Source organism: Anopheles merus, chromosome 3R, assembly GCF_017562075.2.
Source record: "Anopheles merus strain MAF chromosome 3R, AmerM5.1, whole genome shotgun sequence".
Lineage (NCBI taxonomy): Eukaryota > Metazoa > Arthropoda > Insecta > Diptera > Culicidae > Anopheles > Anopheles merus.
This window is the reverse complement of record NC_054084.1, coordinates 462,846-490,826: the sequence shown is the minus strand read 5'-3', so window position 1 is coordinate 490,826 and position 27,981 is coordinate 462,846. Positions and strand designations below refer to the sequence as shown.

The 27,981-nt window shown below is 42.6% G+C and overlaps 2 long non-coding RNA genes across 2 annotated transcripts; both read left to right on the top strand.

Annotated features, from left to right (window-relative positions):
- Positions 1-3,395: 3,395 nt before the first annotated feature.
- On the top strand, positions 3,396-9,283 carry LOC121597043. Its single transcript, XR_006005370.1, has 3 exons — positions 3,396-3,483; positions 6,941-7,065; positions 9,205-9,283. It is a non-coding gene; the product is annotated as an uncharacterized LOC121597043 (long non-coding RNA).
- LOC121597042 lies at positions 5,358-6,666 on the top strand. Its single transcript, XR_006005369.1, has 3 exons — positions 5,358-5,785; positions 5,874-5,943; positions 6,004-6,666. It is a non-coding gene; the product is annotated as an uncharacterized LOC121597042 (long non-coding RNA).
- Positions 9,284-27,981: the final 18,698 nt, after the last annotated feature.

The following is a 27,981-nucleotide window of genomic DNA, read 5'->3' as shown; positions in this document are numbered from 1 at the left end:
CATCTGCTTCGCCATCAGCAGCCAGTTGTAACAAATTGCCGTTCACATTCGACGGAATCTCGGTCAAGGTTCTGCCGAAGCAGTGGAGATGGATACGGGTACTGGAATATGTCACCACGCACAATAGGGTTGCAACCGATTTTCACCAGATTCTGTCGTCGATTTTATATGTCCAGACGGTGAATGAAATCATAAGTTTTTGCGATGGAATGAACGTGGAAAGTCGGGAGAAAAGGGACACAAAGTATAAACTCGTTGCTCTAGAGGTACTCAATTTTGTAAGACAAGGGGAAGGAAAAGGGAGAGGAAAAGTTAAGCTACTACCAGTGAACGATGAAGAAACACCAAGCAACTCCGTAATAGTTGGTTGGTTTCTTTGAGCGTCAGAGTTATCGTCATCATCATCATCATCGTTGCCGTCATCTATGCCAGGATTGACTTTTAGCAGCATCATGAACGCCATCGCTAGATGTCAAAGTACAGATTATATCCCCTGTTCTTGTGAGCAACCTCCCCATCCATACCGCAGCTCGATCCTACGGGAACAGTCTACTGAGCTCGAATTTGTAACGACGAATTGGTGAGCCGGGAATAACAGAGTGGCGTGGTTAGTTTTTTCGACCATGGTGAAACCGTCCGTTCATGTACTAGCAGCGTTCGGCGAACCTAGGACCAGATAGCAACTATTAATCATAATAGTGACGGTTGGGTGGAGGCGCCTGGTACAGCGTGCACCAAAAGGGGGCCCAGTGGAAACGGTCCAATATCTGCTTGAATTTTTGAATCGATTCGCCATCGGCATGCCACGCTGATGGTACAATGTCAGCACTCTTTGGGCTGACAATCTGAGGCTAGGTCGACAGTGTGGCAAGGCAGCAAAAATTTAAAATAAACGAGCGTTTGTTTTTCTGCCCTCGAAAAAACAGAAACCACTGCGGTGTTGGGGTGCGGGTTGAACCGGGAACGATATCTGCCACTCAGTGTTTGATCATAAGGTTGGACAACAAAGAAGCAGCGGTAAGCTGAGTCGTTGATCCTGCTGGACAAATTACGGGTTTCGATAAAAGAGTGTGATTTATATGCGGCATCGTTACGTTTCTTTTTGCAGCATCGGAGAGCGTTGGGTGGAAGAAAGGCAAGCTTTTGTTTGTATTCGATCAGGTTTGATAGTACAGAGCTGAGGGCAAGTGAGAACTTTTGTAATTTTAGTTCAAACGGTTAGAATGGGCTAGAGAAGCTCATTCTCTAGTTCGTAAAGTAAAAACGAAAAATTTGGTGCTTCTTACTGTCGAAAACTTGTAACAATCAGCTGATGGAAGAATGTTTATAAAACCACAAAATAAACCTAGAAATGGCTGTATGAATTGTTGAAAATGGCAACCTCTTGTTCTCCCTAAACAAAGCCACCATTTGCTCGCTCTTTTCTTGGTGGTGCTAAAAACTTTGCTCGGAAAGCTTCTTGGCGATTGCCCGTGCCCGTCCGTCTCTTTAGCGCCGCTATCATTAGTGTTTCTTGCGATAAGCTTTTCTACAGTGGATAATTACACTCATTACTCTCCCGTAGCTCCAGTAGTGTCTCTTCCTTCTTTGCCCGGTTCGCTATTTTATTGGAACATTTCCGGGTAACATTCCCTGGAGGCTTTCGTTGGTTAAAAGGAGTTCGCCGAGTTCGGCGAAAGTTGGTCATTGTGGGTAGAACGACAGCAACAAAAGGGCTAAGAACGCGCCGTGCTCGTAGTGCGTCTGGTTTTAGGCGAAAGGGTCTAGCGACCGAGCAAGTTTCTCCGTTGATTAAATTGTTGATATTGGAAAAGCGTAATTTCTTTTGAAGTCCGATAAAATCATTCTCAACTCTTTAATTCAATCATTTCGTTCGGGAGTATTTTTTTATCCATCTGTGTGTGTGTGTGTGTGTGTGTGTGTGTGTGTGTGTGTGTGTGTGTGTGTGTGTGTGTGTGTGTGTGTGTGTGTGTGTGTGAGTGAACTGCTTTCACTGTCGTTTGGCTACTTTTAGCCGACCTTTTGAGTCATTTGTGAACGGAGAAGAAAGCGGAGATAGGAAGGAAGACCTTGGGGAATGAATTGAATTTTGTTATCTTGTCGCTGTCCAGACCGAATGATGCTGAGTTGATCCGCTGACTGGATGGTTTGTCGTCTTAGAATATAGACTACTGGTTGAAAGTTGAAGCTGTTTGAAGTATCTTTGGCAACTTACATTTCTTGGCTTTGAAAGACCTGTATTTAGGATGGGATCAAACATTTTCCTGATAAATAGATCAAGCTAGAAAAAGCGACCGTTGATGTATGATTGGAGTGACATTAATGCACTCGTGTGCCAGCGAAGCTATCTAGCAAACGGATCGAACAATCTAAAAGCAACAAGGCGAACAGCTCAATCAATTAGTTTTTAGATATTCAATTTCATCCTGTAGACACACGATAAGCTATCGTTGTCCAATAAATTGGTTTTAATAAACGAACAACACACGACGCAACAACACGCCCGCTAGCTACCGTTAATTAATACGGCAGAGTAGCGAGCAAACACACGCGAACTGATTGCGAAATCCGATCAAGTGGGAGAGAGAGAGAGAGAGAGAGAGAGAGAGAGAGAGAAAGAGAGAGAGAGAAACAGAGAGAGAGAGAGAGCGATGCTTGGGAGGCTTGAAAATTGAATGTTGCTAAAGTTGGCGTCAAATTGACGGCAGGTCCTGTCGACACAGCCAAGCGGCCCCCGAGGCAGGTATTATAAATGCTGTCCCGACCGGTGGCGGAGTGCTGTGGACGGCGATATCATAAACATCCGAGCATGGCAACCACGCACCACCATCAGCACCACGCAACCTTCACTGGCGGTGCAGAGAGTATGCAAACACGGCTGAAAATTTAATTTACCAGCCATACCGGAAGTGAAACAAGCAGGTCCAAACAGCGCGGGCGACTGAGGGCTGCAGTCGCCGGGCGAAATCACTGCAGCAGCGCCTGGAGTACCCCGGGTAAGCCAATTTATGCTTCCCCGGGTGTGTACATGGCTAAGAACTGTCGGCAAGTTTCGGGTGGCACGGCAACTTTGTCGAGAAACGAAAAGTTTATTCTTTGCTTGCACCAGGCTCGTTGCTTATTACTCCGCTGGGTGAAAATATATGTGTATTAGTGTGTGTGTGGGAAATTTAACTTTCTGGATCGCCTCATCATGTTGATTTTTCTTTCAGCATTCTTTTGGTTTTGCAATTCTCGTGGGTTTGTGTGATGTGGGGGAGGAAGGGTGTGCATGGACTCGGAAATGCAAAACCTATAGCGCACGCACACACATACACACCGGTGTAATGCAAGCATAGCAAGCTGTGGATTCTGCTTTTTTGTTATAAAGCCTATAGTACAGTTCATCTATCGAAAAGGGTACGAAACACTCGAAGAGGGTACACACATGGGTGTGGTGCGTGGGAACGTTTATCCTAGGATAGGTAAACTAAAGTCCTGCCGGTAAGTTAAACTTGGAGTAAAGATTATTATTTAACTTAGACGGGTAGCTCGTTTAGCTTGCGATGGGAAAGGTGACATGGTTGAAAGTTTTTCCCACAACCATCGACGGAAGAGCTGGAAAGCCGAGCCCTTGGCATGGTTTGCTTAGGATTGACGGATACCGGGAGGAAAGATAAAAAAATCACACACACTTTTGTCAGATGTTGCGGTACACGATGGGTAGGGCGGGTCATAATGTTAAGCTTGGGTTGCGTGGTGAGCTTTATATGACATGCTGTCAAATATTTTGGATGACAAGAATCGCGATTGTAGGAAGCGTTTCTTGAAAATGGTTCTGGTTGAATTGATTTTAGGGTTGAATTGCCTTTGCAAATGCATCACATTACAGCAATATTAAATTCCTGCTTATTTATAAATGTTTTTGTGTAAAAGAAGCAGCTTTCAAATAATAATTGTATGTGTTTATTGTAGTAGAAGTATCAACGTCTGAACTACTTTTTGTCGCGTTTTTTAGATTGGGTTATTTGCATTGTTCTAATGAACAATTAAATGAAAATAAAAAGGGTAGGACAATTGGAAAACATTGAGTACATTAACAGTCCTTTTTATTTAACCAAATCGTTGAAGCTAGCCCATAAATATTGTGTCACTTGAAGGTTGATAAAGCTCATTTGAGGGAGACTTCAACCCATTAAAACACTTAATTTTGGAATGGGCGGGGTTTTAGGCGCTACTTTAACGCATTCTGATAATGTATAGCCTTTGCTGCAATTAATTAAACTCATACTAAATTACGCTTCCGTTGTCAAGGATTTAAAACCCCCAATCCGCCAGTCCTTCGGGTGGATAATTTGCTGTCAGTCATTTATATTTAATGATGATTTCTGGTCGAAGTTATGAATATCTAGTGCCGTGAGCCATTTTTAAAACCACGTCGATGAAGCGTAAAGTGCGTCCCGCATCGGAGCATCCTTTCAGCACGATTTGTTTTTGATTTAGTGATTTTCCGCAGTCCGTTCAGTGCCGTCCATGACTGGTGGTGGTGGTAAAATTTTCCGTTCCGCAGTTTCAAGACATGCTGTCAGGGAAATGTGTTGTATGTGTGTGTTGGCGCTTTCTAGCCCTTGAGCGTTGGTTCTCATTTTAGGTCCATTTCACCTCGCTTCGTTTGCGTTCGTCGTTTACAAGACGAACGAGTGGTTGTTAGAAAAGGTTTTTAATTTGTGAAACGACAGCTTTCTTCGACATTCAATTTAATTTATATCGGCCATAATTTATCCAAATTATTTGCCGGATCCCTAATTTCATTTTCAAGTGGCCGGGTGGGTTGATTTTTTGTTGTTTTGTTTCCTTCCTGGTTTTGTTATGTACAATTTTCTCGGGTCAAGGTACCGTTTTTCCCACAAAAAAGGACTAGAGACGTGGAGAATACGAAAACAACTTTCCAGCATGTGTGTCTGTAAGTGAGTGCGTGCTTGCGTTCAAATGTGCATTTTGTGTTGATGATTTGCGCTTCCGTACCTCGCCCAAGGTCGCTGGTGTTGGTGAGCGGTAAGTCGAACGTCAACGGACATAAATTATTCACTTCATTCATTCATTCACATTCAACTCAGCTACAGTAGGGAGTACAAATGTAGGGACGACAATGTAGCACCACGTGGTTCCGAAGAAAGAATAGACTTAAGTAGCGTGTATAATGGAAAGTTGTCTCGCCATCGTCCTGCTGTACTCTGAACCTCGCTCTATCTCTCTCCCTCATTCTCAGTCTCTCGCTCTCTTTGTACATCACCATAGTAACCACACACTGTAGGAGCATTTATCTTGTTAAATGGCTGCTAGTTTCATTGAAATTTTAGCGCGTTGTTACATATCAACCGAGTTCTCCCAAACGTGTATTCAGTGTTGCGGGAAAAATGTGGCCAGTGCAATTGATGGGCCGAGCGGGACTGCGTGTTTGCGTGTATGGTGAGTGATGAATTTGAAACGCTCAAATAATGAAATTGCGGTTGTTGAATATATAGCGGAAAAGAAATCGGAACAGGCAACTTTTACATGACGCAGCAGCAGTAGTAGCAAATCATGAGCGTCCAGAACAGTTTGCGACCAGGTACGAAGGTACAATTTCATTTGCTTTATTTTCCTACACCAGAAAAACGGTGTCTAGCACCTTGTTTGGTAACAGTTAGATGTAATATTTGACGAGGAGTTTTACCGCACGGGTGAATCCTAGGTGTTGGTAAATATTGAAATTAATTAAGCAGCCGTCGGATGTGGAATTTACGGTTATGGTTGTACGTTGGTGGTAAGTTTGATTACCAAAGCAAAATAAAAAGGCCTTCAGTGGAGGTGAAACGTTGCGAATCATAATTGCTTTTCTTTGTGTCTCGTAGGTATCGGTTATGCATCATGAATCGAGTCATAAGTTAATTAAGCCATCCTCTTGAATGTTATGTTGAATAAGTATGTTTCTTCGAATATGTTGATTAAGTACCTAAAGGATAAATTGAATCTTACTTACAGGTCAATCCATTTCAACGCATCCGTTGCTCTAGCTTCGACTGCAATAGTACGAACCGGGAAGATGCTCCTTTGCTGGGAGTTTGGTGCAACTAATGATGACCAGCTGAAAGCGAATGTCGACCATCAACGCTGCAGGGAAAAGCAATTTGTGCGTTGGTCTGATTGGTACGGGAGTTTGTTTTCCTCAAACTCACAGCCGCATCCTATTATTTTTGGTCCATTTCCGGACCAAACGAGTCACAGACGTTAGGAAAGATAGGGTATTTCCGTTGGGGATAAGTAATGCATTTGATCCTGCTCGGTATAAGACCAAAAGTCATAGGGAAATGAGATGTAGTCATTATTTTCACCGGTTGGTTTGTAAATGAGCAGACGTTGCCATCTGGGTGGTTGCATTTAACGACGTAGATCAAAGCCCAGAAGAGAAGTTGATGGTAAAAGATGGTAGATCACGTTAAACGTTAGAACAGCAACTTTAGGAAGGAACTCTGACTTTCTAATAATACATGAATTAGATGGAGTTATTAGATGAAAAAATCTTTAGTTTCATGCAAAATCAAATTTGTTGAACTTATGTGTCAAGCGATAGTGTTAATAAGAAAAGTTCAAACATTTACACGCTAGCTTCCATTGTTGCAAAAAAAACGCTTTATTATCAATAAAGAAACCGAAGACTGGCGATTAGAGAGTTTGTTTTGCTTTCATAGCATGCGAATTTAATGAACATCTTACCAGGAAAATAAGGAAGAAAAAACAGGAATGTACACTCACTTCCTTTCTCTCTCTCTCTCTCTCTCTCTCTCTCACACCCACACACACACACACACACACACACACACACACACACACACACACACACACACTACACAAAAGGACAACAAAATTATTGTACGGGATTCTTCGCACAAACATAACGATATCGTTTCTGGGTGGGCAGCTTCAACCTATTCGTGGCGCATCATAAACAGGCAGCTTGTACCCCCGGCAGCGATACCATCGACAAAACTCCGCGTTGCTCGGCAAGAAGTGCCAGTCAGTGATGTTGTTCACAGCGATGATGAGGTCAGTAATACACGATGAGCCGTTTTCGGGCGTGCCAGCGGGAACGAAATGAGTCGCTAGATGAGAAGTCAATCCATCGCGATAGACACGTGGCTCGTTTTGGTGCGTGGTTCGCGAACCATCGTCAGCCTAGCTTGCGAGGGAAATTACATTACGAAACATGGTCAGATACCCTTGTGTGTCAGTGACCAAGGCACAACCGGCGCTAGCCCGTCGGACCATCCAAGCGCGCGAGACATCTTTCTCATTTATCTGAAATTATTTAGTGCCGCCGCCTCGGATTGTTTGCTCGAGCTAATGGGCGATTGTGGCGATGATTGCTATCGGCTGAATTTTCCTCGCCGCGACTAAAACAGCGCTGGAAGTGTTGTGGTTCGGGCGCAGCCAGTGGTTCGGCGGTAATCGTTGCGGTAAGGCAATAATTCACACCACCGACCAACATCGCAAGACGTTTGGATGGTGCGTCGAATGGATGGATGGATGGAGTCAGGTATGGCTAAGAAACATGGGCAATTTAAATGCAAATGAATCGTAAACAGTAAAACCACCAAGCATCGTTCATCTCTCGGTGCACGGAAGCAGTTGCGCCAGTGGGTTGGTCCACGTGGATGACTTGAGGACGTGTGTTTTGCAAGGGCCAGCGTCACGGCTTTGGGATGTATTTTTTAAGGTTAATAATACTTATTTGAGTTTTATGTTGGAACCATTTGGGAACTGTTTAATGCTTACAGGGCACTAGATTGAATAATTGATTTTTCAGTGAAAGTGATAATGAGTCAATTTAATTTTTATACAGAAAAAATCTATTAATGTTTAAAGTTTGTGATATAAATGTTCACGCCATGTGGATGTCTTGCAGTTCAAATACATTGAATTAATCTATAGCCAACAGAATCCTAGGAACGTCCTTGCAGTTGATGAATGGTCAGAACAAGTGTTCAATAATTGCACCATTTTGGTGGTGCTGTCTGTAGAGTTTTTTTTGTAAAAGGTTACCTACGAAAAAACGACGATTAATAGTACGCCAATTAGACCATCGTTTCGTCGGTCAAACTTCCCGCACTATACGAAAAGAAAGTTTCCATTCGCCGACGCAACGAAGCATTTTCTCCTTCACTGAGTTGATGTAGCGTTTGAGAGAACACAGCAACAAGAAAAATAAACTGAAACGTTCCGAAAAAAGAGAACCACCTAGCTTAAGCGCGTAATTAAATATGTTTTCGTTCGGTGGGTCTGTGATCCTCAGCAGGTCCGTTCTCGGGAAGCGCCTTTGGGTGTTTAGCTTGAAGGCGTGAGCTTGCTTATCAAACACGATACTCCCGATTTCGCAAAACAGCATCATTAATAGGACGGTGAACATGAAAATGAGATAAAAACAGAAAACTTTGGATTGCCAAACCGAATTGTGCATGGTTTTGCGGTTCTTTTCGAGCAGGTTTGAACAGCGCAAAAGTTCCAATCCATTATCCACTTTCAATTATAGCATTAACTTTCGCAGACGATGTGTCCATCTTTGAATGGGTGGAAAGGATGAAGTAAAAAGGTGTGATGTTTTGTCAGTTTGGAGAGATTTTTTTACGAGTGTAAGTGTGTAGGATGAAATGTTTTCATAGCGATGCGATGTCGGTAGTTGGATTGGATGGGATTTTATGCTTCGTCTGTATGCAACCTTTCCCAACTAGGTGAAACTTTCCCGAGAAGCGATGATTAGCAGTCCCGTGGGAAAACAAGTAGATGGGCTGGAAAACATGTTCACCAGAAAGCATATGTTGTTTAGCTTTCTGTATTTTTTGTGTTACTCCAAATCCATGTCCACAATGCTGACTTAAAAGCTGTTTTCGCTCCATTATTTGCAAGTTTCCAATAGTTAGAATGTGTAAATAGGGCTACAGATGAAGTATCATAAAAAAGATTCCATAAAATGTGTTTTTCTATCGGTCTATTAGGAAAGAGTAAGTGTTGATACGAATTGAGGTGTGAAGCTTTAAAGTTAAGCTTGGCTTATTTAAAAGTGATAAGCTCCCTCTATATTGCTGGTAGCAGAGGGTTGTGTGAGAAAAGTTATTGATAAAAGAGGAATTCTAAAAGTTTTATGAAAGTACTTGTATTTGTAATGGACATCCCTACGCTTTTTTACAGCAATTAAACTTGTGTAACGGAGGTTGCCATAAACGTACCGAATAGTCCAACATGAACACGTTTGATTGCTTCATTTGCCCCTTGGTGCTGCTTTCCATAATCAACCTTTACCTGCATGAAGATACGAGACTCGTTCGAAGCAATGGCTCACGATCAGACATCAGCGTAGGAAAGATCAACTTTTAATCGGATTACCGCATTTGGGTTTCGTCCCGACAATTTTACACCTGCAACAATCAGAAGCGACATAAAAGGGAATGAACCAATGCAAAAAGAAAAAAAGAAAAGCATTAGCACCTGCTGCTACCATCCGACCGGTACCGGAATCGGTCAGAGGTTTTGTTCGGAAATCAATTTCGAGTCACTTTCCATTGTGTTAGTCGGTGTAAGAAAGGGCCAGTCCAGCCAGAATGGTGGTCAGTAGTGGGTTTGATTCGGTACGATCGTTTTGGGTGCCGTTTGTGCGTTTGAATTTGAATAATGCTTGCGCTGCTGGCGGAATTGATCGGGCAAACCCAACCTCTGGACGCCAGATGGTAGGACGGTTTGGAAAATAAAAAAGTGACCTGGAATGTTTTGCGGTGCTGTGGAGTGTCATTCTTTTTTTTAAGGCGTTTTTGATCCGACAGTGAGATTGGTTTCGGGTCGAAAATACCATTAGCATATTTCATCATCACCGGGTTTCGAGATGGTACCGGAGGTAAAAAGCATTGCTCCGGTTTCAACTGTCAGCAGTAAAAAGGGGCCTTAGATATCGCTAATCATTCGATCGAATTTCAATTCGAGGAACTCGATTGAAGTGGGTAGCGGTTGGTGCTGCGCTAACTGATATGAAACTTGTGGAAATGAAAGTGAGTGGGCTTTAGGGTTCGGGTGTTATGTGGACAAAGTATTTTAATTTCACCGATCATGAAATATCCATGACGAGGGTGAAGTTTATTGTACGCATTACGCATCCTTAGTTGTGTGATTTGCAATCGGTCAGAGCAGCAAACAGTGCCATTATTTGTGTCGTTTCAATTTTGAATGGAATTATAGCCACAACAAAACACTACTTGTGGTGTACCATGCGCCTCCATTTCAAGGAAATTTTGATTTGTCGCTAAACCTGTCGCTACAAATATTTGGATAGAATAAAATGTTAAATTGTTTGAGATATCTTTCATTGGCTAATTGTATGCAAAGTATGGTTAACACAACATCACATTTGTTTGGTAGGCATTCAAATGGACTATCGCTAGCATTATTCGGAATAGTTTAATACATTATTTCACAATGCAATACTGTGAGAGCGAATAGGATCGTTTAAAGACACAAGAGCTTTTTGTTAGCATATAATCGTGCTTTGTGGTTAATGCATGAGAAAATGAAAAGATGAATTTCCTCGAAAAATGTTCAGTGAATATTGTTTTAGCGAAAAATTTTACGATGAAATGTGGAATGAAACATGAACCAGCGATGCCTATAGCAGGATTTCACTTTGATGAGAAGAATCAAGCGATGGAATAGGATTTAATCATCTATCTTCTGCAAATTTAGCAAATAATCTCGTTTTGCAGAATTGTTGGAGAGCTGGATCAATGTCAGTAAAATACATCATACAAAATTTCATTCTGACTATGTACGAAAAAGCATAAAATTTTTATTCTGACTATGTAAAATAGCATACATTGTAACGCTTATTTATTGAAGTTGTATACGTGTTTTTTTTGTACCACATTTGCTGTGCTGTGCGTGATCAATCAATTGGTAGGGTTTTAGAGACGGTTAAAAGTTGATGACAAAAAATCTCGGCAAATTTGGTGTCCTATTTTCCTGATTGCGAATGGCAGGTGCACCTGTATACGCTGCTGCACGTCCAGTGACGTCAAAATACCTCACCAACATGATTTTACATGGACTGAGATAGGTCGAGGTGTAGCAGGCAAAATAACCGCTCGACACTGTTGGTGAGCGGTTAGCCAAACTACGGTACGGTGGTAAACGAATTCGTTACAACGCGAGAGCAAGCGTGGGTGTATGGCACATACTGTAAGCTGCAAACGTTTTGCACCCACAGGCGTTTGGGCTTAGGAACCTGGCATAGAAAAGAAAAAAAAAAAGGAAGCGTTTCGGGCACTGGCGCCCTTCTGGACACCGTCAACCGAATCGAAGCAAACCATTTCCATTAATTCACCATCGGACGAAACTACGAAATGGGTCACCATGGTTGGATGGGCACGGATATGGCTCACCTCTACGTTTTTACAACGCTACAGTATCGCGAACGTGTATGTAGGATGTTGTTTTGTTTTCTGCAGAAGTGATTCCGCTTTTTAACTACCCCTTGCACAATTGATGAGCGCCAAGCGAAGCGACATTTTAGCGAAAAAGCAAAAAACATCGTCGAACGCCAAAAAAAGTCATCCAAAAGTTGCGGCAACGTGTGGGAGCGTAGGCTCAGATTTTGGAGTTATGCTCGACGAGCGTACTTCAAAAACTGTTACCGTAACACTGCAGTGGAAAGCAATGTACGATATGTATGAGAAATTAACGGCGAAGTTATGGGTACAGCGAGTTCTAGGTAGTGCCAGGTTAAAGCGGTTACGGTTGAACGGTCATGGTATGGGGTTGGATGGAGTTGAGCTAGATTTGTTATGGTAGAATCGTGTGCAAAATGGTTGTATTTTATGCAGTATTGTCAAATGGAGCAGAAATGTCGGTAAATTTGGAGAAAACAAAATCGGGGTACGTATTTGTTGTATGTGTTTTATGAGCATTTTTTTGGATTAGTTTTCATCGTGTCACTTATGCAGTATGTTGATTGTCGAATGCTTTGATTTAACGATGAATAGTTACTCAAATAATTTCTTACCCGGGGCTACAAATAAATAAAAAACGATTTAAAATATAATAATAAACTATTGCACGATTTTTAAAACCGATGTATAATCGACTCCCGCAAAGACATGGCATCAGTTTAATCTCCGATCCGCGCAACATGCTTTCAGCCTGTCAGCATCATGCTCGCTGAACCGAACAGTTAGAGCAATGAAGATAAAATCAGAAAACATTTTGCAAGCTTCAAAGTAATCATCCCCAGACGGTATAATCCAGATGGTTACATCAGAGGGAAGGAGGAATTGATTTTTAATGTCTTTTCTGCTGCTGTGTGTGCAGTCTCGGATCGCATTATCGTCGAATTCAATCAGTTTAATCTTTGCAATTGATCCCTTCAAGCATAAGCTAGAGAGCGATAGCATCTTTTCGATTGTGTTGAAGGGAAACGCACAAAAATATTCAACCCCAAAGACCATTCTGCACTCGATTGCAGCACCTGTGGTGAGATAATGGAAACAGTCTGATGAGCGAAAGTGCAATTTACCTGTCGTTTGAACGTTCTAGATAACGTCATCTGCAGTGCTGCCGGAGAATTGCAGTAGAGATGGACACTTTTGTTAATTTGAAATGGTTGCAAAACGGCTGCCCTTCACTGAAATGCTTTGATCGTAAAGAAAGTCTTTTGGAAGATCTGTTACTCGTACTGAGAACGTTTCTTTCCACTTTAACACTTTAGATGGAACATGAAACTGACACCTACACAAAACCCTTTTGGCCTTGGAAGGTTTTAGCCAAACAACAGACAAGAAAATCGGAGAAAACAAATCATCCAACCTCCGCTACCACCACCATGCCATCCAAAACTAGATCACAAACCATTAATTCCATTGCCTGTTCGTTCTAATCAGGCACTGGCTCCGTCCGGTAGTTCACCAGAAAGGAAATGGAATTCAAAAAAGGAAATTAACTGCGTCCCTCGTCAGATCTGACGCAAAAGTTGAAATGATTGAATGTGTTTTTTGAGACGAGCGGGTTAGGGAGCTTTTTGGATGGCTGAGAAATTTGGTTTGGAATGGTTGACTTTAAAACTAAAAATCGATTGATTTGCTTTAATAGTAGGATGTTTATAATCTCAAGACAAGCTGGGTGTTGAGCATATACCTTTTTCTTTCTCTGGGTCTTACGTATGCAGCATGGTGTGACGACTTCTTCCAACTCATCAAAAGCTAATATACAGAAGAAAAAAATGTTTCGAAATATTTCCCAAAGTGTGGCTAGTAAAAAAGAGGAACGTTTCAAATCAATCACAAAGACGTTAATTGATTTCACGCCTAGTTGGAAAACTGCGCTCAGGTAATGGCAGAACTTGTGTTTAACTTTTACGCCTGTCAGTTTGCCGCACACTATCAACAGGTTTGGAAGCAAACTTTTCCGACGTACCAACATAAAAGTGTCTGAAAGTGAGTGTGCGGCGGTGAGGTTAATTACTGTTGATCACTTTGTCGAAGATAATGAACGGTAGCCATGTCTGTTGAGCGGTGTTTGATGTTTACATCCTGACGATGGGGTCGAATGTTGTCTGTCCACTTCGGTGGTGAAAGTATCAATCTTGTGAATGTTTTTTTCGTGCAATGTTGGAAATTTAAATTAAAAAATCTTTGCTATCTTCTCAAGCTTTACACTGGTTTCTTTATGCTACGAAGTGTTGACACAATTTTTGTTTACCAAGTTTTGCTACGAAGCGTGTATTAAAGTTGTGTTTGCGTGTTATTTGACAGAGTTTAGAGCATGGGAAACACGATGTAAAATGAAATTACCCCACGGGCACGCTGCCTGTGCGAGAGAGGAAAGTTTTGTGGAACAAATTTTTCCCCCGTGTCTTGGTTGAATGCTGAGTCTTCAAATCTCATGCAAGTGCTACTATCGCGCAGTCCCGTAAAAGTTGTTTTAATTAACTGTGCGAGAAAAAAAGCTCATACACGTTTTTTGACGGGTAGGTTGACTGTATATGTATGCTCAACGTCATTTAAACCCCTGTTTTCACACGTAAAACTTCTTTCAAGCTTCGTTCTTTCGTAAAAAACTTATTTTCATTTGCAAGAACGCGAAAGGAGTTGTGTGAGCGGTGGTCTGGTTTACGTTGCTCCTTTTAGGTGGGACGTAATTTTCACTACGTCATATAAAACACGATTGCTAACTGATGAGTTTTTGGCACTTTTTTGTCTCGCTTATCGTGAGGTGAACAGATAGTGTTATACATTGTTTGAAAAGAGATTTTCGTAAAGTTCAATAAGCATAAGTGAAAGAATATTTTGTTGGATTTGGTTAGAAAGTCATTCTAAAATAGTAACGAATTTTAATTTTAACCTTTCCTTAAATCTTCCTAGCTCTTTGATTGTGCAAGACCATTGGAAAGAAAAATAGATGATTTGAAATTGAAAACAATAGTAAAATGAGCGTTACATTTCGAATATAGGCATCTAAATCTGTTTTATGTATTATTCAATAGTTGAAATAATCTTTCACACGTCAAAAAGAGAGAACAGAAAAGTATATTTATCTGCATTGATTAAAGATGCTCAGAAACTAGGGTTTGAATTCATTGAATAGCTTTTAGAACATTCAAATTCTTGATCCAGTGGTAAAATTGGGCCTATTTTTCTTACCTTTCCTCAAGAAAACATTTCCGCACGTTCTTCTATACACCCTGAACCTCGTTGAATTATTCAGCAGCGAGTAGCAAACACGCCTTCACTTGTAGGCTTGTTCTAGATGATTTCCATCTATTAAAACCTGGTTTGTTACTTTAACCCTTCCTAAATGGAACCATTTCATGTTGACTGGCCAAAGGCATTGAACGGAACGGCGTATAAACGCACTGCTGCCAGTCACCTTACCAAAGGTAAAACTAAAAGCCTAGCACCTATCCCTAAAACACGCCAGATGCACGCTTCTCATCGCCAGCGGGCATGGCAAGTGAAGAGTGTGTGTGAACGTGTTTTAGGAATACAGCTTCAGCGCAATAAATGATTCAGTTGATTTTTGGGCTTACGGAAGCAGTGAGAGTACATCAAACGGATTGTCGATAGGAACCGGTGCGATGGAGAAGGTATTTCATTGTTAAATTCCAATTAGTGCCTTCATTAGTTCCATAGCGTACTGCCGCACTAAGCACGAGACTGTTGTGTTTAGATGTCAAGCGCATCTGACACAAGATTGAATTAGATGAGACAACGTAGAACGAGCCCGGTATTTTTTTAACACATAATTGAGAATCGATAAAAAAATAAAATAATAAAGTGATGCGTTGAAAGGTGTGCTAAAGACACTTCCATTTGCCTGGGGTGATGGTAATGTACTGTCTTTGTTGAAGCGCGTTTCGATCGATAGATTGGGCTACATTTCGCCTGAAGGTGTTATCATCGGAAAATGTTTCTGGGCGAGGCGTGAACGAGAATGTTGATTAAAAGTTAATTTTCTTCGCTTTGTGAGTATATGAGAGCCATTAACTCATTGAACGATGGATTTTTCATGGAAAATTGTTGCGCACTTACTGGAAGCCTTATGCCGACAACAGATGTTTGATTTTTTAATTAAATATTCATCAGTTGATGCCAATGTTTTGTAATATCACGATCCCAACATACCAATTAATAGGACACTTAATGGTTTATGGAATATTATTGTTAGAATGACATGGAAGCCAAATTGTATAATTATGGTTGGATTCAATTAAAACTTGAATACTTAAGCTATCGATTTTTTGTTTGATATGTTAATTTTTTATTCGAGCTTCAATGGTCGAAAACAAATGAACGAATCATCCAAACCTTCATCGCACAAGCTGTGCTTCAAAAGTACATTAAGATTGTGCAAATGAAGAGGAGCTAATATAGTGTTACAAGATTAACAAGACAGACAAAACCGGAAAGGCTGAAATCAATATGCTACTAACTCCTACCGCCACTTTAAGGTCATTCGACAAGCGACCGCACTGTAGAGTTGAGTCGAGAATGTAAATGAAGCTAATATTCGGGCTTTGGTTTCCCCCTTTGATAAGGGAAGCGCATACATTTCCCCGGGTGTCTTTGGAGTGTGTTTGCCAAGAAAAGGATAGAAAAGAGACACGGGCTAATGTCTTGCATGAAAAGAAATGCCGCGTGAAATCCCCTTCCGCTCCCGTTTTACCGGTGCGAGTCCATCTCCAGCGAGCAGGTGAAAGGTATACCGTTCGCTGAAAAAAGGGGTTGGTTATTCACTGTCAGTTCTGTTGTGTATGTTGCTTTCGCCTCCCCGTTCAAAATACCACCTCGGTTGTGGCGCAAGGGTTGGTGAAGGTAAACATCGGATGCGGATAAGCGGATAGCGAGCCTCAGGTCTGCGTGGTGTATGTACGCTAAACTAGCCCTTGTATTTGGCTTTGGTTCGATGGCTTTTGGCAAAATCGTACGCTGCTCAGCTCTCTGACTGAGTTGGTGTTTTTTTAGCTGTTGTGGTTGCATTAGTTATCATGAGACATGCAGGGTAGGTACGGGTGGTTGAAGAATCTCGTCGCAAAGACGGGGTAGAGGAGGGGAAAATACAATCCTCTAGATTCGGGCGCCGCAAAACGGTTGAACGTCGGTGGCTCGGCGGTTCGGCTAATCCCCTTTCCCTACGCCGTACTGATTACACCTTAGCCCGGCGATGCCTGGTCGTTTATATGCGTTTATACTTCAGCTAGCCCCCTTTCTCTCGGGAGTTCGGGTGGTTCGCCAGCAGTGACGGCACGGACGCCACGGCGAACAAAGGCACCGAGGCACGCCTAAGTGCTGAAAACCATTAATGGAGCAACGGGGCCATGGGTTTGAAAAATGGTTTCAGATTTACGTGGAAGCCGCACACACACACACCGGGCGTTTTCTCGTTTCCCTTTAACACCCCTTCTACGTCATCCCTCACCAGCAAAACACGAAACGTCACCCAGTGCAAGTGGCAAAGGGAGGGTTGGAAAAAAGGCTTTTCTATTTGCGATATCATGCTGCCGGGTAGGGACAGGTGTTTTTTTTTCATCTTTCATCGTACCTCATCCAGCCCTTTCGTTTAGTGGGGGTGGAGGCAGGGTTTGGTCCTTCTCCGCCCCTAGCTCGAAAACGGCCGCCGGTGTGGTTCTTCTGTTAACTGTCCGTTTGTTTAAGCAGCGCTTGGTGGTTTTGTTTTTTGAGTCAACGTCACCATCACCACCACCACCACCAAAACGATCCTTCTCTTCCATTCCTCCAAAATCCCTTCCTCTCCACCACGGATTCTCATTTCCAATCCTGGTTATTCCTTTTCTTAGCCCTCGAGCAAAGTAGCGCGGAACGTTCTGATTTAGTTCGGGAAAACCTTTAGTTGGCCACAAAACGGCACCACTCCACAGTAGCATAATACGTGAGTGTGTACATGGGCAATGATACCCGGCGTGTTTGGGTCAGTGTGTGTGTGAGTGTGTGCTCTTTTACATTTTTGTGTTTCTCTGTGCGTGCTGATTCGTCGTTCACCACACCCTCTGGCTGGACCACGATGGATGTCAGGACAATGTCCTCCGGGTTGTCATAAATTACGCTTAACGAAACAAAACACGAAGGCAACCGGGACGAGGCTGGAGGTAAGGGGACGAGGCGCCAGTTTTGGCTTAAGCGGATTGGTCATTTTGGAATCTCATTTGTGCTGTTGGCTGTACGCTTTTGCTCTCTACGTGGAAAGGGGGAAAACGAAGCGTTGTTTTGCTTTTCTTATTCGGTACCACTCTTTTGCGGCACTAAATTGGAACGGTTGCAATGGCGGGACCACTTGTCTTTTCTTTGGCAGTGCGAGAAGTATTCCTTTCCTGTTATCAGGTTTCACACAAAGCAGGTACGAATTTCAACCAAGGAAAGTATAATGTTTTGGAAAGACTTGTGGGTTACGGACGACCACGCGGTCTAGACGGCTAAAGTATGCTCGCGGACAATGGTAAGCATATTTGGTTTGTTCTTTGGTGATTAAAATCGATGCCCACAAACAGTGACTAAACGTTTGGGCGGCTTGCTTTTGACAGCTTATAGGTATAAAATGTTACAGAAGGGTCAAAGGCTAGGTGCATTTAGGGTGCAAAAAGTATACGATTTCTGGAATTATAATTTGACCGGGGGTAAAAATGACAACAAAAGAAAAGAAAGAAACCCACAGATTCACTCACAATAATCACCAAACTGTGTAAGGTATGCAGGGACTCCAAGCTCGCCCACTGGCAAACATTGCGTCGCCTACTGCTGGGTAGAACAGCAGGCAAAGAGCATCGGGAGCGCTTGCCTTTCGGTTTATTCACGCGCGCCGTTTGTCCTGTGCCCACGGTCGACGCACAGCTGTGGCCAACGGAAAACTGCTGCACGGGAACGCGAACCGTGGTCGAAGATTAATTGTAATGGCTGTCGGAATGCGACAAACATTTCTCTTCGACTGTTACTTCCAAGGAGGGGGAGACGGGAAGTGTTGCTGTTGTTATTGTTGAGCGCCACGTGCAGGGATTCTGCGTGACAACTTTTTATGATTTTTCTCTTTATTTTTTGGCGAGTGTGTTTCATTCTTTCCGCTTCTGCGGACTGGTGGTGGTGTTTGTTCAATTTTGGAAAATACAGTAAAATGCGTAGGTTTGTTAGTGTCACAATTTTGCTGCTAAATGGAATACAGTTTGGATCAAGAAGGGCGTTCTTGGAAAGGTATTTATTGAGATGGTTCTAGTCAAACGGTTCGTTGATGGTTCAGGGACGAATGGTGGCGAAGTATTTAGGCTAAAATGTTTATTTACAGCACGGCGGAACCGATGATGGAGTCAAGGAAGTAATTGCGAGTTTTCTTGTTGAATTTCGAGAACTATGTTGCTGATATAATATTATTGTAGAATCAATGAAACGAGTGAACACTTTCTTGACCCTAATGTTGTCTAAAAATTCACCTCCAAGCATATTGTGCTACCCTCCCACTCAGAGTCCGAATTTAAATATGCTCTAATGCCACATACTAGCCATTTTCGGTTCACTGTGCATTCGTGCACAAGACGTTCCCAGGGTCGCTGCCTTCCTTCTTGGGATCGTGCAAATCTGTCGTTGGACTCATGTCGTCATTTCCTTTTTCCATTAAATGAACCAAGCACCGTCCGACCAGCCGCAACATTTCCTAAATTGTTAACTCCACACGGAATCGATGGGTTTGTTCGTTTGTCGTCGGAGATAATCATTCGGTTATTGCTCCCTAAACGAACCCGTAATTAGAGTGTCGAGGATTATGGTCCAGAAAGTGGCGAGATAAAGAGGCGAGCTTCTTAGCTTGGGAAAAATGAACAAAATAATTTCGATATGGGATACGATGGACCCTTGTGTTGGAGGAACGGTGTTGCAGGAAGTGAATTGAGCGAATTCCTTATGCTGTCATTAGCTTCTGGATGATGATGATGATCTTTTCCAGCATGCGGGATAGCATAGTGGAAGCAATGAAACAATAAATTTTGTATTTGAATGTAATAATGAAGCTTTCGGAAGCAAAATATTGGAGGTTTTGGGTAAAAACTTCCCGAAACACGATGTTCACAGTGAGAAATAGTTTGATAATGGTGTAATGTGTCGATACTATTATGCATTCCTTCTGAAAGTAGATTGTAATTGATAGCATTCGTCAACGCACGCACTCGCACATTTAATTTAATGTCTGGTTGTGTAAAGTAAGTGATAATGAAAATCTAGCAAAGCTCAAATTGATTATTTTAATCGAAAAAGCTATTCAATTCATGCCTGTTATGCTCATCAAGAGGTGCCGAACCACTGAAAAGTCAATTTGCACCAGAAGTAGCGGACACTAGCCGCAACAATTTGAACGATCGTGTTACACAGCTGTCAGGGAACTCTCATTAAAAACTCAATCAATCACGCGTCGAATATCAATTAGTGTTTACCAGTGATTGGGTTGTCGAATATCAAGCCGAATTGGCTGTGTATAAGACAATCATGCACATTTATTCGTCCCGTATGTTTGGTTTTATTTTCTGTATCAATTGCTGCTACTTGTCAATTTACAAGTAAAGGTGCATCACCTACGGAATGTTTACACGCATAGGTGACTTATATTGGAAGGTTAAAGCGAAATTTAATCTTTGAAGGGAAGCATTCGTATTTCGTTCGTGTTGAGTGCTCGTTGGGAGTGATGCTTCGGTTTTAGTACAAATCCCGGTTGAGTATCCATAGACACTCACAGCACTCTTCGGTTGACACTCAGATGCTCGTTCAATTGCATTTGCTCCCGGTGAGAGCTATCGCTTATATTGCACAATTCGTCTAGGTCGGGTACTTTATTTGCGCCTCGTCCTTTCTCAGGATATGGCCGTGAAAAAACAATTTTTCCGGGGAAGCATGTACGCGTCGTTGTTTTGGACGTTATTATCTATGGGGTGGTTTTTCGATTGAGGATAGATGGAGCACGGGTTTTGAGCACGGGTAACTCTTCTGTGAGGGTTTCCTTGGTACTTGCCTTGTGATGTCGTCCGTGCTGTGAGCGAGAATTCGACATGTAAGGTTTTAGGTTAGTTTTTGCAACAAATTTCTGAGGATATTTTCTAAAATAAAAACTATTTCTTTTGGCAAACATAAAGGTGACGGTTGAACCTAAATAGACGACGAAGCGAATGGAATTTTCCTGGAGGGTTTTGTTTGTTTCCTAGTTTTTGTTTTTTTCAATCGCCAAACTCCAAACCTTATAAGAATAAATCGGTTAAGATAAATGGTTTAAAGTAAATGTTGGATGATTGAAAAGATCATTTTGTATTTGGAACACGAAATGGAAAATATGGGACAAAGCTACGTACCTAGAACACACCCGTACATACATGTAATGTAAGTAAATTCTTCTGAATAATTAAGCACAACTAATAGTCTATGCCTGTTTGTGTGTCAGCAATCGTTAGTTTTGAAAGTGTGTTGTTGATTGCAATCATTCAACACTGATACGTATTTTGTTAGAGGAACATAGATTTCTAGCTTTAATGTGTAAAGAATTTGTCGTGAAGCTTAATCGTGCTGAATAACAATGCTGTTTGTGTATCAGTGAATCGATTGTATAGCAAGAAGCATGGGATACAACACATCATCTGCTGTGAAGTTTGCTTTTGTTATCTACACGCGACCATTCCGTATGCGAAGGAAGTTTGCATGTGTTAAGAATAACAGTTTTCTCCACTGGCCCATATCCTTCCTGGGTCATGTAAATGATGAGGAGCAAAAAATTAGTCTCTATATGACAATTTTCATCACTGGAGAGGAACGTTCGTTAAGGAGCTTCAGCCAGAGGCTGTAAATGGGAGCATTCTCAACGCCTTTTTCCATCGTTTATGCAAACGTACATTTCCAGTTAAAAGGAGAAAAAGGGAGAAAGTATTTGCATTCACCAGTTTTGGAGTGTTCTTTTTATTTAATTCGACGCAATTTGTAGGCGCAAATCAGCATGCCGCCAGGCGACAAAATTGGTTGACTCATGGCGTGCGTTTTACACCATTTGGTGAGCGCTTTTGGGTCGCCTTTCCGAGCGTGTTAGCGACACATTCGACTGCACGAGACGGTAGTAAAGGAATGGTGCGATATTATGTTTATTGAATTTTTGAGCTTCGATTTCAAACGTTCGTAGAAAGGTGGTCGAGAAAGGATGAGAGCGCTACACGTGTTCATGGTTCAATTATTGGTTCGGTATGCCGTCATGTACACCACCCCTTTTGCTTACTTGTTTTGTTAAACGGAATGGATAATATGAAAACCTCTGACGAGGACATTGGGATTGTAAAACTGGGCCAGGCATTGTGGCGACCTGCTCGGTATCCCCTGGCAATGCTGGGGGCGAATTTGACGCTTGCAAGTAAGTGTGCTATACAAATGCGATCAGCTAAAAAAATATTAAACGCAGCGCGTTAGGCGCTCACGCAAGCTAGCAGCGGCTGCGTTAATAAACATTTATGATGCTGCAGAGAATTTCGTTATGAGTCTGTTTTGGTCTTCCATCGGGTGCTGTCTAAGACAAGTGGTGAGAATCAAAAGAACAAGGAAGCTTCTAAGAACGTGTCCCTTGTGTTCCCTTGCTTTAAGTGTCTTGTTTTTCCCGGGCTACCCGTGTCAGAACCAGAAGGGGACGACCGCTCCTTCCGAGCAGAACGGTTTTCCTTTCGGCCACAAGCTCTCTTCCTCTTACAGCCAATTTAAAGTTCTGTCAAGCGTTCGGCAAGCAAGAGTTGTGTCATTTTTACACTTCTTAGTAACGGTTCGGTTCGACCGTTGATTCTACTTTACTGTTTGTGTTTTTGATCTCATGTTTTTTTCGCTCATGTTGTACAGGAAAAGCGTTTGGCTTTTACTTTTTGATAATACCGGCAGCACATTTTCCACGAAAAGGGGCGTGTGTTTTTTTTGTTTATTTTTTTTGCGGGACCATAAAATGGAGGCTTTTTAAAAAGTGGCACCGTGAAATGAGAACTATGCCAACTCGCTAACAAGTCAATGATAAGATTGTTTCATGAGTAATCGAAGCGCCTGCTATGTGTCTTGCGAGCGAGGAATGTTGTGTTTTTTGGTGGTGTTGCTGTAGCCTCGGTAACGCTGTGGAGGATTTATAAAAATCGTTATAGTTCCCCAAATGGCGCAATGATTGAAAGTTATGAAGCTGGTCTTATAAACAAAGCACTTTATTGAAGAGAATGTAGGCAAGAGAAGTTGAATTCATGCCGCAAAACTTGAGCATTTCTTCGGCTAGGAAAATGAAATAGGAATACTTTTGTGCAAGACATTGCAAAGAGTAAAGTATTCTGCTTCTATAATGCAAGAATAAATGTAAAATACATTTGTAGTTTCTCACCAAGAGTTTCTAGTGTCACTCGCCAACAAAAGAAAACAAACAAACTATTGCAACAAGTTCCAATTGTATTCAACCAGCAGCTCAATTTGGACGTATTCTGCTTTAACATATGACGATACTTCCTGAAGTAATTGCTAAGCGTATTTTTTACCAATTCTGTCTTCCACTCTTTTCACTTGCCACGAAAGAAAACTTGTCTTATGCAGCGGGAACAAAACAAAGCTGTGCGTAGTTTTGTTCGTCGCTTTGTTTCCCATTTTGTTCCAAAGTTTGTCCACGAGATTTGGCATCCATTTTCATTTGGAAGAAAATTTCAATTACGTTCATCACACCAGACCGGCGAGCCGAGGTTGTGGCAGCTTTCTATTCGGAGCTGACGATGGTGCCGACACCAGCATTGCTCAAGGGCTTGTGAGCGAAATGGAAAACTCCCTCCCGTTCCGCTCAAGCACAACACAAACAATTGGAGTTCGGTTCCCTTTTATTCCTTCTGGGTTATTTTTGAAGGAATCAGGCATTTGAAATGGAGGCGGATGATGATGATGATGATGATGAGGTCGTTCCTTGTGCGCGGATGTGAAAGCGTGTCCACTTATCCGCGTGCCGAGTAGTATCGGCAGGGTCACTCGAGAGCGTCAAGAATCGTACCCGACGGCTTCTGAGCCACTCTCAGCTCGTTAAGCGAATGATCAAATGCACAGCGAGTGTTGAGGGATTTGGCACGAGCGTCTTTGTCTTCATAAACGATTGCCGTCTAATGCTACCGCCGCTACCATCGTTTGCATCGATAGGACGAGCTGGTAGGGGACAATGGTGTGAGAAGTTGGAAAATGACGCTGCTTAGTTTGTATTGTTGGCTTGGTTTTTGGGAACGGGAACTGAAAAAAAATGACCACCCTTCTGTTGGCTTGTAGTAATGAAGAGAGCTTAACGTAATGTACGCTTGTACTGGTGGGCACATTTCTTCTTAAACAGCGTCTGTAGCTATTTGGAACTTCAGTCCGAGTTAAACTAGGTATGCCCTTAATACAGTAGGGGCAGTTCATGTAAGGAAAAACATTGCATTTTACTGATGGATTAGGCTGTATCATTAAATTCTATGAAACAAATAACAACAGCGCATGTCAATAGTGAAGTATTTTGTGTAGTTTAACGGAAATTATCTCAGAGTATATAGTATTACACTTGTTGAATTCAACTCAAACTATTTATTTTTATCACAGCAAAAAGCTTCCTTAAACTCGAGAACGAAATCGTTTGTTGAACAAATGCAAGTGCTCTGTTAATGAATAAGTTGTTCGGTTCGTTCGTGAGCAAACACCCAAAGCAAAATCGTGTGTACATATACTGAGGTTTGATTGTGTGCCACGGGTAAGTCATGGTTACACGTTCCAGCATTTTCCCCCGAATAGAGTTACTTCATGTTTGGCCTTATCTCGTAATTGGCCATTATTGACTGACAGGGGAATATGTTTTTCGTACCGTCCAGGGGCAAACCAAACCCAGAGTAGAGAGTGTCGATCTCAGCAGCAGGACCGACTGCCATGTGATTTCTTTGCCATCGGTTGTTATTCCAAAGGGACTCGGCATTCTGAAACAGGATCTGTGCAGTGTGGATGGAGTGTGCTGTTTTTGTGTGTGGTGTGGAATCTTTTCTAGGTTGTTTACCTTTTGTGTTTTTTCCTTGTTGTTGATACTTTAATCGGACGCTTTTTTCATGGGGTCTGTTTATTTTGTATCTTTGCTCCGCATTCATTGATGTTTTGCTATCTTAATCTGCCGGATATTAGTCTGAATGAATCACTAAGCAAATAAAACTGTTTAGTCAGTTTCGGTACGAAAAAGCTTTGTACAAGAAAATGCTTAAAACATCATTCGTTGTCAAGATCATGCTTGCAGTTCAGTTTTTGTCTCTTCACACAAGGACTTCACACAAGGAGCTCGCAATGCATTACATTACTTAAGACAGCAGACGCGATTGTTTCTCGTTAGTCTCGCTGCTCAATTGTGTGATAATGGAATGGGCCTTGCAAGTGACGGTAAAAGCGGCTTCAACGAATTACTGAGCACTCGTTGAGAAAAGTGTTTCCCTTTTGCTACACAAACAAGGTTATCGAACGAAATTACTCCGCCTCAGCCCAAAAACAATGTCTGCGGTTTTACCTTGTTTTTACGTAGAAAGTTTTCCACTTTGCATTTCAGACCGGATCGATGTGCAGCAGCTTCTATTAAAAGTGCGAGATGGTGAGAATGTTAAAGTTTCTCAAAAAGAAGATGAGCAAAACAACGTTGTTGCATTGTTACATCGGTGCAGGAGTATTTTGAGAAAGAGAAAAGATGTATTTAAGTGCATGAAGCCTTATGGTAGGTGCTGAAAGGACCTGCTGCAATGCTTTAATGTGGACATGTCCGGTGCTCGGTGCGGTTAAATGGAAGGCAGCTTTCCATGAGAAAATGTAAAAAATGCGTTAAAATTATCGACAGACGATAAAGAATACGTAAAATGTTCCTTAATACACACAACCTAGCTTTAAAAGCAGGACATGGTTGCGGAAATCTCTCCCTACAACAGAACGGACATCAACTAAAACAAATAATAACGATAAGTATGCTTATGACACGTTCTGCCCGTCGTTCTCATTCAGCGTGATAAAACTGCCATTTCATGTTTGCACCAGTGCGTCTTACCGCGAAGTTGGCTTGCCCAACAAAACGACAGAAATGTAGGCGAGTAAAGTAAACAAAGGTGTTGTTTGCTGCCGTTCACCTGCGAATGCGAGTGTTTGTTTACGCACTTTACGATGACAGTTGAAGCTGCTGGATGAAGGAAGCACAGCAAGATACCCACTTATCGGAACGTTGATCGACACCGGAAGCCATAACCATGATGATGGAAGAGCTTGGCGAAGCGATAGAATCACGGAAGCTGTGGAGACCTTTTCCTTAAAGCCTTCGCTGGAAGGTTTGACATCGATGGAGATTGTTTTTGGCATCAGTAAACCCCTCTTCTGGAACCTTGACCTAGTGGACGGAGTCACTGCGAAGATGCAAAACGCGCGCGCGCGCGCGCGCGCGTGTGTGTGTGTGTGTGTGTGTGTGTGTGTGTGTGTGTGTGTGTGTGTGTGTGTGTGTGGTGTGTGTGTGTGTGGTGTGTGTGTGTGTGTGTGTGTGTGTGTGTGTGGTGTGTGTGTGTGTGTGTGTGTGTGTGTGTGTGTGTGTGTGTGTGTGTGTGTGTGTGTGTGGTGGTGTGTGGTGTGGTGTGTGTGTGTGTGTGTGTGTGTGTGTGTGTGTGTGTGTGTGTGTGTGTGTGTGTGTGTGTGTGTGTGGTGTGTGTGTGTGTGTGTGTGTGTGTGTGTGTGTGTGTGTGTGTGTGTGTGTGTGTGTGTGTGTGTGTGTGTGTGTGTGTGTGTGTGTGTGTGTGTGTGTGTGTGTGTGTGTGTGTGTGTGTGAAACAGATCACGTTTTACCCCGTTCTTCCCCGGGAATTTTGCAGTGCAGTGTAACTCAACCATGGGTGAAAGTTTTCTTCGCAGCCAAATTTCCGCCGTTCGATAGGGATGTTTACGAGCGTGGACCTCCCAGTTAGTCCGTTTCCAACACCGTCTCCGGTGGACAAATAATTGACCGAAGGAAAGCCATTATTTATTCCCAATCTGGTCTTATTTCCGACAGACCGGGCACCCGTTGACAGCGCTGCTGGACAGTGTCCTTTTTTGTATGAAAACGGTGGCAAATCAGTGTCTCTGGTCCCGGGATTCGGGTTGCTGGACAGTGTCCTTTTTTGTATGAAAACGGTGGCAAATCAGTGTCTCTGGTCCCGGGATTCGGTCAAAATATCAACCTGGCATCTTTACGGTCGGGTTGCTGGCGCTCGTTCTATTCTTGTGTTCTGGCGCAGTAAACAGAACGACCCTATCCTGTAGTGCCGTGTGGTTTGTCTATTTAAAAGAATGTGAGGAGATTCGGAACAAAATGTCATCCTAGCGAGGAATAAAAAATATGCGCGATGCGGCGAAAAGAGGACTTCAAGAGGTCTTTTTATGCGCACCGAAGCTTACCACCTAGTGAATCGTTTCCTCTCGGCCATAAAGCTAAGCCACAGTAACAAACAAATGCCGTTGCTTTGGGGCGGACTATTCGACGACGCTCGACACTTGCCCTCGGCACTCCGATAAAAGTCGCTTCCAACACATGGAAGGCGCGTGCAGCAATATATATTAGCTTACCCTGCAGACAAGGCGAACAAAAAAGTTTCTTGGCCGCTGACGCCTTGGCCTGTGTAATGTGGTCCCTTAACGGTCGCTACCATGTGCCCACAGAATGCCAACTGAATGCACGCATTGAAACGCGAGCCGATAGCACACCGGATCATAATGGCTTATGAAGTGGGTCTCTGTCATATTGTCCGTAACGGAGCATAACGGACGTGGCTTTGGAAGTCGCTGAATCGACCGCATCTTCCCAGGCGGATGTCATAAACGGGCAACGGCGACGATGCCGGGATGACGGGAGAGGGGAGTGCCACGCACGCAAAAAAGGAGACGTAAAACTTGAGGTTTTCATGCGTGTTTTTATTTGAGTTCGCACCACCATGTGCGGCTCTGGTGGTGCTTTTGACCTCAAGTTTTCAGCGAGGGATTATGGTTTTGGGTTGGAGGATGAAAAGCAGTCGATTGAAACATATCAGGTAGACATTGTTCAGGTGCTTTGTAGAGGATGATGCAGCCGAGATCAAAATGTATGGTTATGTTTTGGCGGACAGGAACCGAAAGAAAATCTAAACATTTTATGCGGCGATGTTAAGGACCGAAATAAAGGAAGAGAAAGATGATAGTTCAGCATGGAAGTCGTTGAGTTTTAGTGTGCTTTTAAAAGAAAAAAAGCATGCTCTTAAAGGAACATTTAAATTCCCTTAAATATAACATAAGCTAAGCAAAATTGCTAGAAAGGAATAAACAATCTACAGTCGGTGTGAGCTTGCTCGTGAATAATCAATCATGAAGGTGATCTCTGACTTCTATAGCGGCCAGCTGCATAGGGATGGGCAGGCTAAAGTTGATACCAAGAAGC